Raw genomic sequence first — 14,879 nt, forward strand, 5'->3', positions numbered from 1 at the left:
ACGTATATGTAGCACCAATATGATATGAGTCATCAAGTCAATGCAGTCAACTTCTCATAATTACTGAGTGCTACTGAATAGAAGTCATCGAGTCAATGAAGTCAACTTGAGTGGATGCCAGCCAAAGGCAACCTTGACTTATCAACAAACTTCCAAATATCAGTATACGTTTTCCTTACATGTTTATGTAACTAATACTAGGATGGTTTCATACAAATACAAAGTATATATACGATTGAAATCGTCACCAAATGTGATATGTATCTATTATTAACATCTATCTACTAACTTGAAATTACCTTGAATACCGTATTACCGCTTAACAATGTGTTATGAATGGTAAATGTTGTCTAAATTAATAATGATTTAATAAAACTGGTTTTTATTACACCTATTATTGAACATCTAAGTTCCAATGTAAATTGGGTTCTGATAATATTATTAAAAATTTAAACAAAAAAGGTATGGTTACAAATATTTCTACAAACGCACATTATATACGGATATCTGACCTGATACAAGGTTGGTGTTCTACTTCCTTTAGCAATTAACAGTAATTTTTCGATCTTCCGAATGGTCCTTGTTGGCCTCATTGTCAAGCAAATGTGTTCACCGGTGCTGTTTACAGGATAACGAGACCGTAAGCATAGTTTGCTTAAGAAAAAAATGAATTAGTATATAATTGTTAACATATTTACTATCTTGTATAATTCTGGCCATATGAATATGAATCGTCATTATCATAATCAACAACAACAACCATTTAAACCAACATTTTTGATTACTCAAACACCAATCCATTTTAGTAAATAGAGTAAGTAAATACTAATTACTAATAATACGTCATAAATGAAGCTTAATAACCTCGTATCTTAGTATAAACATATGCATATTTTATGGGACCACAATATTTAATATATTATCTACATTTTAAAAGATATCAATTCTTTTTCCCCCACTAAGCCCATGTACTTGCTTTCCATTTAGTAATCCATCACCTAAATGATACCATCTATTTAAAACACATGTTTCCATTATTTATTAGTCACTACAAAAAGCAATTTATATATTTGATAGACAAGTCAGATATTCTTATTACAAATTGTATTTGCATTTGTATTAAATCAAATTTCCATTAGCATCACAAAGTTGCATATCATGAAGATCCCTAGTCCCAACTTACGCATACAAATCGTGCATCACTTATTATCAGCATGTGATATATAAATACAACTTTGATTTGATATATTAGTTCACAGTATTTGATCTATGAACACCAGACTCTCAATTGAATAATAAATATGAATTATAAGAACAATAATTGAGAGAACACGATATGAAATATATGTTTTATAATATTGATCGTGCCAAAAGATACATCGAATGAAAAACACACGTCCCTATTTATACAGATCAAAAACCAAATCTGGAGATTTGGTTTCCAAAACTACTTAGCTATAAATATGGAAAAGATAAACTAAAAACAAACCAAATTTACTAATAACTAGGAAGTAAATTCTGAAGATAAAATCAAATCTTCAAAACAAATCTTCTTAAATAACAAGCATATCTCTAGAATATTCTATGGCTTTTGCTTCAAGAAATCTTCAAACGTTTACTCCAGCAATTCCAGAGTCTGTAACTTCAGACTCTAAATTTCCAGACTCTAAAATCTGCAAAATGCTTTTGACTCATCAGATTATTATTTTCATTTTCCCAACAATCTCCCCCTATCTGATGATGTCAAAACAACCTGTACTCCTAAACAAACATCTTTGCATACTCCCTTTCAATTAGCTTACACTTGCCCTTCATATGAGAAATTTTCTTCAACATGCTCAGCTTGCTATACAAGTGATTCAACAATTGTACCCTAAAAGGAAAAGTTTGCTCTGTCTCACATCTGGATAATAAACTGATCAACATCTCAATGCTAGCTCCTTCAAACTGATCAACCCTAACCAACATTCTTTGATTTTCATTTGTCTTAAACATCAAACCATCCAAATACTCAACATACTTACCATCAACAAACTCTAAACGTTCAGAAACAGCATACCTTTCTACATGTCCCTTAGCTCTCCTCTCCTTCATCTCTGGATCAAACATCCCACAAAATACTTCATAATTCTTGAAACTTATAAACCCTTCTTCAAATACTAAGTGTACCAACATAGATACCCTCTTCAACACTTCTTGCACTATAGCTTGATCATCTGTATACTCCTTGATACACACAGCTATGCCTTTCCACTCACAAAAACCCAATCGAACAATTTGATTCAATTTAACTCTTAATCTCCTTGCATAGCAGCAACAACAACAGCGCTAGGGCTTCCTTGAATATCACCAACACCTCTAATAGCAACCATCTGAGTATCACCAACACCTCTATCAGTTATATTCTCCCCCTCAACCTGATGCTCCCCCTCAATTTGAGCTCTCTTTGATTGCTCACCCTCAACACTTGCAATACCTGCATCTGCAATACCTGCATCATTTTGATCTCTTTCTTTTCTCCCCCTTTTTGACATCATCTAAAGGCAGAGAAGATATGAACTTCCAAATTTCAGTCTGTTGATTCTTGAGGGAACAAATATCAGAAGCAACCCCAGTAAAACATTGTCCCAGTTCATCAACACCAACCATTCTTTTCTCCAGCTCAGCCAACCTGTGATTAATTTCTGCAACAGACCCTGAACCACCTGCACTAGACAACCCCTGCATATCCTCAACCAACCTCCTTACCTCCAACAGCTCATCTTTGGAAATAAAATTATTATTAAAGTTAAGATTATTAATCTTAGACTGCACACCAGAGAGCTTGTCATCAAACTCCTTAGTCAACTTGGTCAAAGCCTGATGTAGGCCAACCATGGTGACTGGTGCCGCAGTCTGAGAAGTAGTGCCAGAAGATAAGGGTAGGTTTGGTATGTCCTCACAGCCTTCCTGTTGTAAAGAAAGCTGATCCTTAGACATAGAAGATTTTGAGGCATGTATCTCACCCTGTGACATGAGTGTGATATTGGCAGCCTGTGCAAGTAAGTGTAAGGATGGAATATTTTGGATGGGTAGTGACAGACTTAAGTCTGGGGTAACAGTTGGCTTGGTCATTGCAACTGGTTTTTGGATTTGGTTATTTGAGTCCAGGATTGGGACTTCTTCAAATAAGTCAACTGAGTGGGTTTCTTCAGTGACTGTAATGAGGGTATCCAAGTTTACTATCCTATCAGGTTTAGGTTGGATCAAAGCACTGCCTTCACCAACCTCTAGCAGAGGTGATGAAGTAGTACTAGAAGCACCTTGCCTAGTAAATTTTTGAGGTGAATTCACAAGTGCTGTAACATCTAGGGTTTTAAGTATGGTGGTATTCTCAATATGAACTGGTGAGTTCATAAGGTTGGTTAAATGGAGATTTTGTTCAGTAGCAGCGAGTGAAGATGGGTTAGAATGAGGTGGGATTTACTCATTCATGTCCTCAGCCTGCTCTGTATGTGGAACATCACCAAAAAGGCTCTCGTTACTGGTTTTAGCCCCAATAAGGCTCTAGTGTGCGATTCATCCGCGGGTTACAGGCTTGTGTATTCAAAGTTGTTCCCTGTGTCGAAACAACCACACGTCGAGAAAAATTACCGAGCCAACTAAACCCGGTTTCGAAGTAGGGCAGAAAAGATACTCGAGAATGGCAATTTGTACAATTCAATTCAATTCAATTCTTGGGTAACAACTTTGACTCTGATTGCTCAGAATCTGCAGGTTGGTTTGCACGGCCAAGATTGACCCAATGCATCATAACAGAAAGTTATCAAAAATATTGACACAATCATTATCAAATTAATACTCCTGACAAAAATTTTCAAAAAAAATTACCATTAACTCCCTTCATTAATACCAAATTTGACCCTTTTATTTTAGGAAATAGAATAAAGGAAAAAAAAAAAATTTAACCTAAAAACAAAATTTAAAAAAAAACTTTATTTGACTAAAGAAGGAAACAAATTTATACACAAAAATACACTTGAGTAAACTTTTCCAGACTCTGAACAATATTACGTCACCCAGACTCTAAGAAAATAATTCAGACTCAAGAAATATCATTACTGGACAACATTTCAATAGATGGATTTAACATTCCAAGTTGTCCAAGAAGATAGAAATGCCTTTCCTCAGGAAGTGCTTTAGTGAAAATATCTGTCAATTGATCCTTAGTGCCAATATGCTTTAAAAACACTTTGCCCTTCTCAACACAATCCCTTATAAAATGATGCCTGATTTCAATATGCTTGGTTCTGGAGTGAAACACTGGATTCTCAGTAATAGCAATTGCACTTTCATTATCACACATTATTGGAGTTTTGGTTAATGTTAACCCAAAATCTAAAAGTTGATGTTGCATCCAAAGTAATTGAGCACAACAACTTCCTGCAGCAACATAATCAGCTTCTGCTGCGGACGTGGCCACAGAATTCTGCTTTTTACTAGTCCAGCTAACCAATTTTCCACCTAGCAATTGACATCCACTAGAAGTGCTCTTTCTGTCTAATTTGCAACCTGCATAGTCTGCATCTGTGTAACCAATTAGATCAAACCCTGAGTCTTTGGAGTACCAAAGACTCAGGTTAGGGGTACCTTTTAAGTACCTAAAAATTCTTTTCACAGCTTTATAATGAGACTCCCTAGGATCTGATTGGTAACGTGCACAAAGACATGTAGCAAACATTATATCAGGTCTACTAGCAGTTAAGTATAGCAAAGATCCAATCATACCTCTATAGGTTGATTGACAAGTGAGTTTCTCAGATTCATCTTTATCAAGCTTTTCAGAAATACTCATTGGAGTTCTTAAAGTAGAATAATTTTTAAAACCAAATTTAGTTAGCATATCAGAAATGTAGTTACTTTGGTTAATAAAAATGCCTTCAGAACTCTGTTTAATTTGCAACCCAAGAAAATAGTTTAAAGTACATAAATTGCTCATTCTATACTCTTCAGACATAATGTCAGAAAACCATTTTCTTAAGTGTGGATTAGTAGACCCAAAAATAATGTCATCAACATAAATTTGAACAAGTAACACATCACCTTTGTCCTTTTTGATAAATAAAGTCTTGTCAATGGCTCCTCTGAAAAAATTCTTTTCTAGAAGAAATGTTAACAAGGTATCAAACCAGGCTCTGGGAGCTTGTTTCAGACCATACAATGCTTTCTTCAATCTGTAAACATGCTTAGGAAATTTCTTACTTACAAAACCAGGAGGTTGTTTCACATAAACCTCTTCTTGCAATTTACCATTCAGGAAAGCACTCTTCACATCCATTTGAAACACCTTAAAATCTTTGTGTGCAGCATATGCCAGAAACAGTCTAATAGCTTCAATTCTAGCAACAGGAGCAAAAGTCTCATCATAATCTATTCCTTCTTCTTGTCTATACCCTTGAGCAACCAATCTTGCTTTATTTCTGATCACAACACCATCTTTATCAACCTTGTTTCTGTAAACCCATTTTGTGCCAATAGCAGTTTTACCAGCAGGCTTTGGAACCAATTCACATACATCATTTCTTTCAAATTCTGTCAATTCTTCAGTCATAGCCTCAACCCAGTCATTATCAACCAATGCCTCATCTACTTCTTTAGGCTCAATCAGTGAGAGAAAACTTGAAAAGAAGCAAAAATTCGCTGTAGCAAAGTTAGACACAGGTGTCTGAGAAGAAGAACTAGGCTTAGGCAAACCTGTAGGATCCACAACATAGTCCTTAAGATGCTTTGGAGGAACTATATTTCTAGATGATTTCCTAGTAGGAATAGTGAGATCCAAAGTGGTATTTGATGACTGTTCAATTTCTTGATTGACAACAGATTCATCTTCCTGAGGAGGTTCTTCTGTGAGAGTATTATCTGCAACTTCATTTCTCAAACCAGAAAAATTTGGTTCATCTGACTCAGACTCTGAATCCAGAGTCTGAACAATATTCCCTGAAATCAAATTTGACAATTCACCAAGTGCAGATAGTTCAATCCTAAATGACTGATCCATTTCTAAAGAACTTTCATCAAAAGAAACATTAATGGATTCTTCAATCTTCATTCTCCTCTGATTGAATACTCTGTAAGCTTTAGATACAGAAGAGTATCCCATAAAAATACCTTCATCAGACTTTGGCCTCATTTTATCCAGCTGATCCCTTTGATTCAAGATATAGCACTTACACCCAAATACATGAAAATAATGAATAGTAGGCACCTTTTTGTGATATAACTCATAAGGAATTTTGCCATGTTTCTTCACAATCAAGGATCTATTTTGAGTGTAACATGCTGTATTGACAGCTTCAGCCCAGAACCTTAGGGCAACATTTGATTGACATAGCATGGTTATAGCTGCTTCAATAAGTGTTCTATTTCTTCTTTCAGCAACTCTATTTTGTTGTGGAGTTCTAACAGCAGAGAAATTTTGACCAATTCCAGACTCCACACAAAAATCAATTAAAGTGACATTTTTGAACTCAGTACCATGATCACTTCTCAACTGTTTGACAAGAACACCCTTTTTCACCTGCTCTCTCTTGATCAAATTGATGATTTCTTCAGGAGCATCACTTTTTGCAGTTAAGAAAATAACCCATGTAAATTTAGAATACTCATCAACAATCACTAGAGTATATCTTTTCCCACCCAAACTACTAGTGTTCATTGGACCAAATAGATCCATGTGAAGCATGTGAAGTGGATCACTGATAGTAGCCAGGGTTTTTGAGGGAAACTTTGTTTTGGTCTGTTTACCCATAATACAGGCAGAACAAGGTTTATCTTTCTTAAAAGGCTGTTGAGGCAGACCTCTTACACGCTTCTTTTTGGAAAGCTCATTAATGTTTTTGAAATTGAGATGAGAAAGCCTTTTGTGCCACAGCCAATTAAGTTCAGGGACAGTCTGAGAGTACAAACATGTTTCTATTCCAGCATCAACAGAATCTAAATCCAGCATATACACATTTTGAAATCTCCAGGCTACAAGTGTTGGCCTTCCTTTAGGATCATAAATAATACCAGCTTTCTTTCTTATTCTGATCTCACAATCTTCATCAGCAATTTGACTCACACTTAGCAGATTATGCTTCAACCCTTCAACTAAAGCAACTTTCTTAAATGAAACACTTCCAGCTATAACAGTACCATAACCAATAGTCTTTGCAAACGAATTATCACCATATCTTACAGAAGGACCTTTTTCTTCAACAAACCCTACAAGATGCTCTTTGCATCCAGTCATGTGACTTGAGCAACCACTATCCAAATACCACATGTTACCCTGTTACACAAGACACAAAACAAAAGAAAATGGTTAGTTTTTAAGGGGAACCCACTTTTCAGTGGGTTCAGTTGGAGTGCTCTTCACTCTCCAGACAAAAGCTTTGTTTCTAATCCAGATCAACTTTTCCTTTACTGTTTTCAAAACACCTTTATTTTCACAAGCTTTAGGTTTCCATACCTTCTTAATTTTCTCAGGAAAACAAGATGTTCTTTTAACTGAAGGTTTTTCTTGACTCTTGATTTTTTCATTGAGTTTTGAAATTTTCTTTTTGAGTTTTTGAATAGTCTTAGCTTGTTTTGACTTTGACCTTCTTTTAGTTGACCTTTTTGGATCTAGACAAGTGTCAGTGACAGATGATGATTCAGAATTGCTCTTGCAACTTGACTCTTGGGTGTCAGACTCTAGGTCAGAACATACACTATTATTTTGAGAGACTAAACTATTAGAGTCTGAAGGTTTCAAAAGTTCAGACTCTAGTGGATTTCTGCTTTCAAGTATTATAGTCTCAGAAGGTTCAACAGGATCTAAAGATCTTACAAAAGCATTAGTTAAAATCTTTTTATCACCATCAAATTTTACAAATGCGTTTGGTAGAATGTCAGGTTTGAATACACTTGGATCAACTTCCACATTATTATTTAATATGTAGTTTTCACCTAGTATAGCTTTGACATCATTTGGAATTTGTTTGGCAATAGCATCAGAATTCTTTTTGGAAGATACACACCAAGATTTATAAATTGTTTCATAGTGTTTTGACCTTTTCATTGATCTTCCTAATTCTGTATTTAACCTTTTAGTTTCTTCTGTGTATGCCATTTTATAAGTGTCAAGTTCTGCCTCACATTTTTGCAATTCTTTAATTTCGGCATCTTTGTTTTTGATCGTATTTTTAAGATCAAAAATTTGTGTTCTTAATCTATCAATATCATCTAAACACCATTGAAAGTCAAGCAACAAGTACTGAAACATTCTCACTTTTTCATTATCAAGATAATTCACAAAGTTTTGTACCTTATAGGCAGAAGCTTTATTGCAAGTAGAGTCCTTATTCATCATCTCAACAGCTTTTAGATCTTCCTCAAACTTGCTAGAACCACCATCCCTTTCAATTACAGCCATATCTGGAGTAGTAATAGTACTGATAAGAAAAATATGGATCGTTTTAAAGATCACCGAGATAGGATTTACACCTTTCCCGCTCTGATACCAGTTATTAGTTCATAGTATTTGATCTATGAACACCAGACTCTCAATTGAATAATAAATATGAATTATAAGAACAATAATTGAGAGAACACGATATGAAATATATGTTTTATAATATTGATCGTGCCAAAAGATACATCGAATGAAAAACACACGTCCCTATTTATACAGATCAAAAATCAAATCTGGAGATTTGGTTTCCAAAACTACTTAGCTATAAATATGGAAAAGATAAACTAAAAACAAATCAAATTTGCTAATAACTAGGAAGTAAATTCTGGAGATAAAATCAAATCTTCAAAACAAATCTTCTTAAATAACAAGCATATCTCCAGAATATTCTATGGCTTTTGCTTCAAGAAATCTTCAAACGTTTACTCCAGCAATTCCAGAGTCTGTAACTTCAGACTCTAAATCTCCAGACTCTAAAATCTGCAAAATGCTTTTGACTCATTAGATTATTATTTTCATTTTCCCAACATGATACAACACTAGACTCAGTGGCGGAACTTGAGCCCGACTACAGAAAGGGTGAAACTAGTGACAGAGGGATAAACACTACAAAAAAAAACTTATTTTTTGGTTAAAAAAGGAAAAAGAAAAAAATTAGTGTAAATTACATAATAGAATCAGACACTTAATTGCAGTATAATACATAATATTAGTCATCAGCTCTAGTTATTGAGTTGACAACAAGCGTCGATTTATTGGCAACTTGACTGACTCTTAGAGCCTAAACGAAATTTCAGGCAGGATATAAAACCCATGGAAATTTGAGTTTACCATTTTCATGGCGTCTCAATTTTATTTTATTTATTTGAATAATTTTTCCTACTTATTGGCCGGAGATCCACTCGGAAGCAATCTCTCTATCCGTTGAATGGAGAGAGGGATGACTTTCTCTATTTTTAAGAGTGTTTACACTCTGGGTGGAGAAATGACTTGTTTTTATTCTTGGATAGGGGAAGGATTGTCTACATCTCACCTCCCCATACACCACTTATGTGATATTGGGTTTCGTTGTCGTTGTTGTTGTAGAAGTCATCAGGTCAACCAAGTCAACCTGATAGGATGCCAGCCAAAGGCAACCTTGACTTATCAACAGACCTTTGAATTTTCAACATCAGGCCACTCATCATATCACACGAATCACTCCAAATATTTTATCTTGACTTTCAACAAACTTATTAAGTTTCAAATATAATATATTAGTATATGTTTTCTCTATATATTTATGCTGCTAAAGTAGCATTATCATGTATTACATTAAATACATCATTAGATGTGATATGTATTTTGCTATTTACATGTACTACCTTGATGTTAACCTAAATACCACTTAGCACAGTGGTATGATTAGCAAATTCCAAATTCTGTCTTAGAAAAGTGATTTATATTTACACCTATTCAAAATCAAACAACTAGAGTCTATTCTTGAACATTTAAGTTCCGTTACAAAATTAAGTTCAAATACTTTAATTAAAATTTTAGCAAAAAAAATAATGGTTATAAAATTATTTAAAACACGCGCGCGCGCACATACACTATATGTACATCTAACCCGATGCAAGGTTGGTGTTCTACTTCTGTTGGCAACTAACAACGATTCTCGATCCTAAGAGTGGTCCTTTTACTCATCGTTACCCAAATGTGTTCACCGGTGCTGTTTACATGATATGAGACCGTAAATGTTATTCGTTTATGGCAAAAATACTACATATGTTTACCATATGTATATACGATCTCCACTATTTCGGTAAGATGATCCCGATGTATCATACAGCCATACACAGGTTAAATATGGATACATACTTTTGTACATACTTATGTAGTCAATAATACAAAATGTTTTGTTATGTAAATCAAACATACACAAGCACGGAGAACAGGGGACAGTTAAATGAGTGTAGACTGACTTACAATAGCAGAACCAGAGACGTCTGTTATTACTAATAATTATTATTAAAAATATAAATACTCAATTTTAGAGCAAACTTTATTATTATTATATTATTATTATTATTCAAAATTCAAATATGAGTTCTCTTTACCGGATTAATTATGTTACATATGTATGCGAAATACATGTCTCAATAAAATGTTGTAATGTAGCTTTTATGACAAGAAAAATAATAATTGTGATAAAAATTGGATAAAGTGGTGGGAGAATAAATGTAGTTCATTTATTCTGACCAAGTTAAGTTTATCAATATGTTTGTAAAAACAAGGACAAGTTTATTAGTCAGAATCTGTGGTTCCACGAGTCATTAAACTAAATGACATTAGCATTTACGTTCATTTAATACCTAAAACATATCATTAAACTGTTTCGTTTAAACAAACTCGTGTTTCCACGGGTCATTTCACTAGTATAACCAATCGGGGGGAAACGGGGGGAAGAAAAAAAAAATTAGTTTTTTTTGGAATTTTTATTTTTTCGGCATCAAGATCACACGAAAATATGAACATTTAGAAGAGACACTTCGTGATGAATGTTATTATTTTGGCGGGAAAACGATCGACAAAAATAACATTCAAGATAATATTGTTCGTGAAGAATATGAACGTTTTTTCATGTTTTGTGAAATAAAATTTAGCCCGATTTAGAGTTTAGGGTTTAGGGTTTAGGGTTTGGCGTTTTGGGTTTATTCCATAAACCCAAAACACCAAACCCTAAACCCTAAACTCTAAACTCTAAACCGTTCGTGTTAAAAACTCAATCTAAATCCTAAATCTAAACCCTAAATCTAAACCCTAAACCCTAAACCCTAAATTTCTAAACCCTAATATCTAAACCCTATAAACCCTAATATCTAAACTCTAATATCTAAAGCCCAATAGCTAAAACCTCAACATACGCTCGAAAAACACGATAATTGTTATATATTACTTCTTCGAGCGTTTTCCCGCCAAAATAAAAACATTTATCACAAAGTGTCTCTACTAAATGTTCATATTTTCATCTCATCTATAATGTTCGTGAACAAGGTTTTTTCAAAATACGAAAAAAAAGCTTTTTTCTTCCGCCCGCTTCCCCCCGATTGGTTACTTCCCTCTTGATCCTACCGCTATATATATATATATATATATATATATATATATATATATATATATATATATATATATATATATATATATATATATATATATATATATATATATATTCTATTTTATAATTATTTTATTATTTATTATGATGATTTTTTATAATATTCATATGCAATGGTAAAACTTGTGAATTAAAAAAAATTGGCCAATCGCATGCATCGTGCCGAACCTATCGTGTATTCGTGTTACAATTAATCCTTTATATACTATTAGGTGTTATTTGTTTTCTTGTTTGCAGATCTTATTATGTCTTATGTCTGCGCGCCCGCAGACGTTTTTACTGCAGACCTCCGTTTGTTTTTCTGAAGACATAAGATAAAATAATGTCTTATTATGTCTGCATCCTAGCAGCCTTAGAAATGTGCTTCTAAGTGCTGCAGACAGAATTAAGTTATGTTGCAGACATAAAAACAAACAGTCTTCATTATTCAGCATACAGACCTTCAGACCACATTTTCTTAACAGACATGGTCCACAAATCTTCAGACAAAACAAACAGCACCTTAGAGATTTAGAGACATTTTTTTGTCTTTTTGATCATTCATTATTTTGAAAATTCCCGTAAAGTTTCATACGGTGCCGTTTGGTATCATCATGCATGGATCAATTGCTTTCTATTTGGTTTTTCTCTTCCAAATCACATATCATTGGTCAATTGTTTTCCAAACTTTGTTTAAAACCTTCTCTTTCCCTTTAATATATATTTATTTTGAATTTTTACCTTTTCATTTAACAAATTGCACTAAAACTTTATACCTGCAATATAATGTTAATCATAACATAATCATCATGTAATTCATTTAACATAAATATTAACACATAAGAGATCGATTAGGCTTACTTGAGTGGAAGGATGAAGAAGCCATAAGCTCAAAGTAGGGATGTTGATCTTCTTTTTAAACCTCTCACTAAGATGATGGTATTAGTGTATATGTGTTGTATATAAGTGTATCTTATGAGGTGAACATAAAGCTCTATAATATGAGTGGTCAAGTAAGGGATCAACTCCATGCATTAAGGAGTATGCAACTCAAGAGTCTCCCATCAAGACTAGTAAATGCAATTCAATATGGTTAATTATTGGAGTTCATGTCAAGAGTCTCCAATTCAATAAGATGATCCTGATGTATCATACAGCCATACACAGGTTAAATATGAATACATACTTTTGTACATACTTATGTAGTCGATAATACAAAATATTTGGTTATGTAAATCAAACATACACAAGCATGGAGAACAGGGGACAGTTAAAAGAGTGTAGACTGACTTACAATAGCAGAACCAGAGAGAATAAAAAAAAACCCTAATTCTGATAAAACTAAAAATATTCTATCATTTTCAAACCTACTTGTATATACTTGATTTGGTATTGAACATTAAATTAAATTTAGCATACTATATTAACTTTTCAAAAATTTAAGTATATCGCGAGAAATCAATTTGCGAATTTGCAGACAATCATAACATTCATATAAGATCGATAAAATTCTAGAAGCTAGAGAGAAACGCATAAAATAATTAAAAAAAACTTGCACGGAATCCAAAATCTCGCATAGAATAAAAAAAATTGACGGAGATTAAACAGATATGAATATATAGATACCTACTTGATACGGTTTGCGTTTTTAGAGATGTAAATCGGAACAACCAGATAAAACTAGCCAGCAGCGGTCGGCGATCGAAATTACCGGCGGAGAGCGACGGAAGGAGCCAGAGATGGATGTTCAGTCGTTAAAATCACCAGCCTCCGCCGCGCTTTATATCTGGTGTTCATAAAATACCAGTAAGTATTCATTTATCTCCTTTTTTTTAATATATATCTTTTATTTATTTATATCTATTGATGTTATCATTAAGCTAATTCTCTTTTAATTTTCACAATGATGATATCATAGTTTTATACGTAGTATTAATTTAATTAAAAAAATAATACAAAATCTTTTATAAAGGAAATACTAATCTCTCCTAAATTGTAAAATCTTTTACAGAACAACCAAATTTTAAAACAAATTGTACAACTTTTATATAATAATTTTATTTTAATTTTCTAAAAAAAATAAAAGATATTTATTATTACTAATTATTATTATTATTATTAAAAATATAAATACTCAACTTTGAGCGAACTTTATTACTATAATTTACTTTTAATATAATAATTATAATAATAATAATAATAATAATAATAATAATAATAATAATAATTATTATTATTATTATTATTATATTATTATATTATTAATATTCAAATATGGATTATTTTTACGATATTAATTACGTTAAATATGTATGCGAAAATACATTATTTTATATATTTGTAAAAACAGCGACAAGTTTCTTAGTCAAACGATTAATTAAAATAAATGACTTTAGTATTTACATTCACTTAATACGTAAAATATGTCATTAAATTGTATCGTTTAAACAAACCCGTGAATTCACGGGTCATTTCACTAGTTATCATATAAATCTCTAAACCAATAATTTCATAAATAATAATTATTTAAGTTTTAAAAAAGTTTAAAAATAAATAAGAAATTTCTAAGCCCCTCATAATGATGTCATTAAAAAAATTAATTTTTTTAATAAAAATATTAACACGTTAATTGTATATTATATGAAGTATTATGTACAACCTTAAGATTAAATATCTCATGACTATATGTACAATATTTGATGCATTATGTACAATCTTATAATAAAACACTCTCATGACCATATGTACAAATGTACAATATTTGAAATGTTATGTACCACCCCCCTAATGACAAAACACTTCATGACCATATGTATGTACAATATTTTACAAAATACCACATAAACATGTGTACAAATTTTGAATCATATTGTACAGTATTTTAGTTTTTTTTAAATTAAAGAGACATTTGTTATTACTAATAATTATTATTAAAAATATAAAAAATTAGAGCAAATTTTATTATTATTATATTATTATTATTATTCAAATATCAGTTCTCGATTAATTATGTTACATATGTATGCGAAATACATGTCTCAATAAAATATTGTAATGTAGCTTTTATGACAAGAAAAAAAAATTGTAATGAAAATTGGAAAAAAGTGGTGGGAGAATAAACAACGACAAATTTCTTAGTCGGAATTTGTGGTTTCACGAGTTATTAAACTTAATGACTTTAGCATTTATGTTCACTTAATACCTAAAACATATCATTAAATTGTTTCGTTTAAACAAACCCGTGATTCACTATATATATATATATATATA

The sequence above is a fragment of the Rutidosis leptorrhynchoides genome, chromosome 2, assembly GCF_046630445.1.
Source record: "Rutidosis leptorrhynchoides isolate AG116_Rl617_1_P2 chromosome 2, CSIRO_AGI_Rlap_v1, whole genome shotgun sequence".
Lineage (NCBI taxonomy): Eukaryota > Viridiplantae > Streptophyta > Magnoliopsida > Asterales > Asteraceae > Rutidosis > Rutidosis leptorrhynchoides.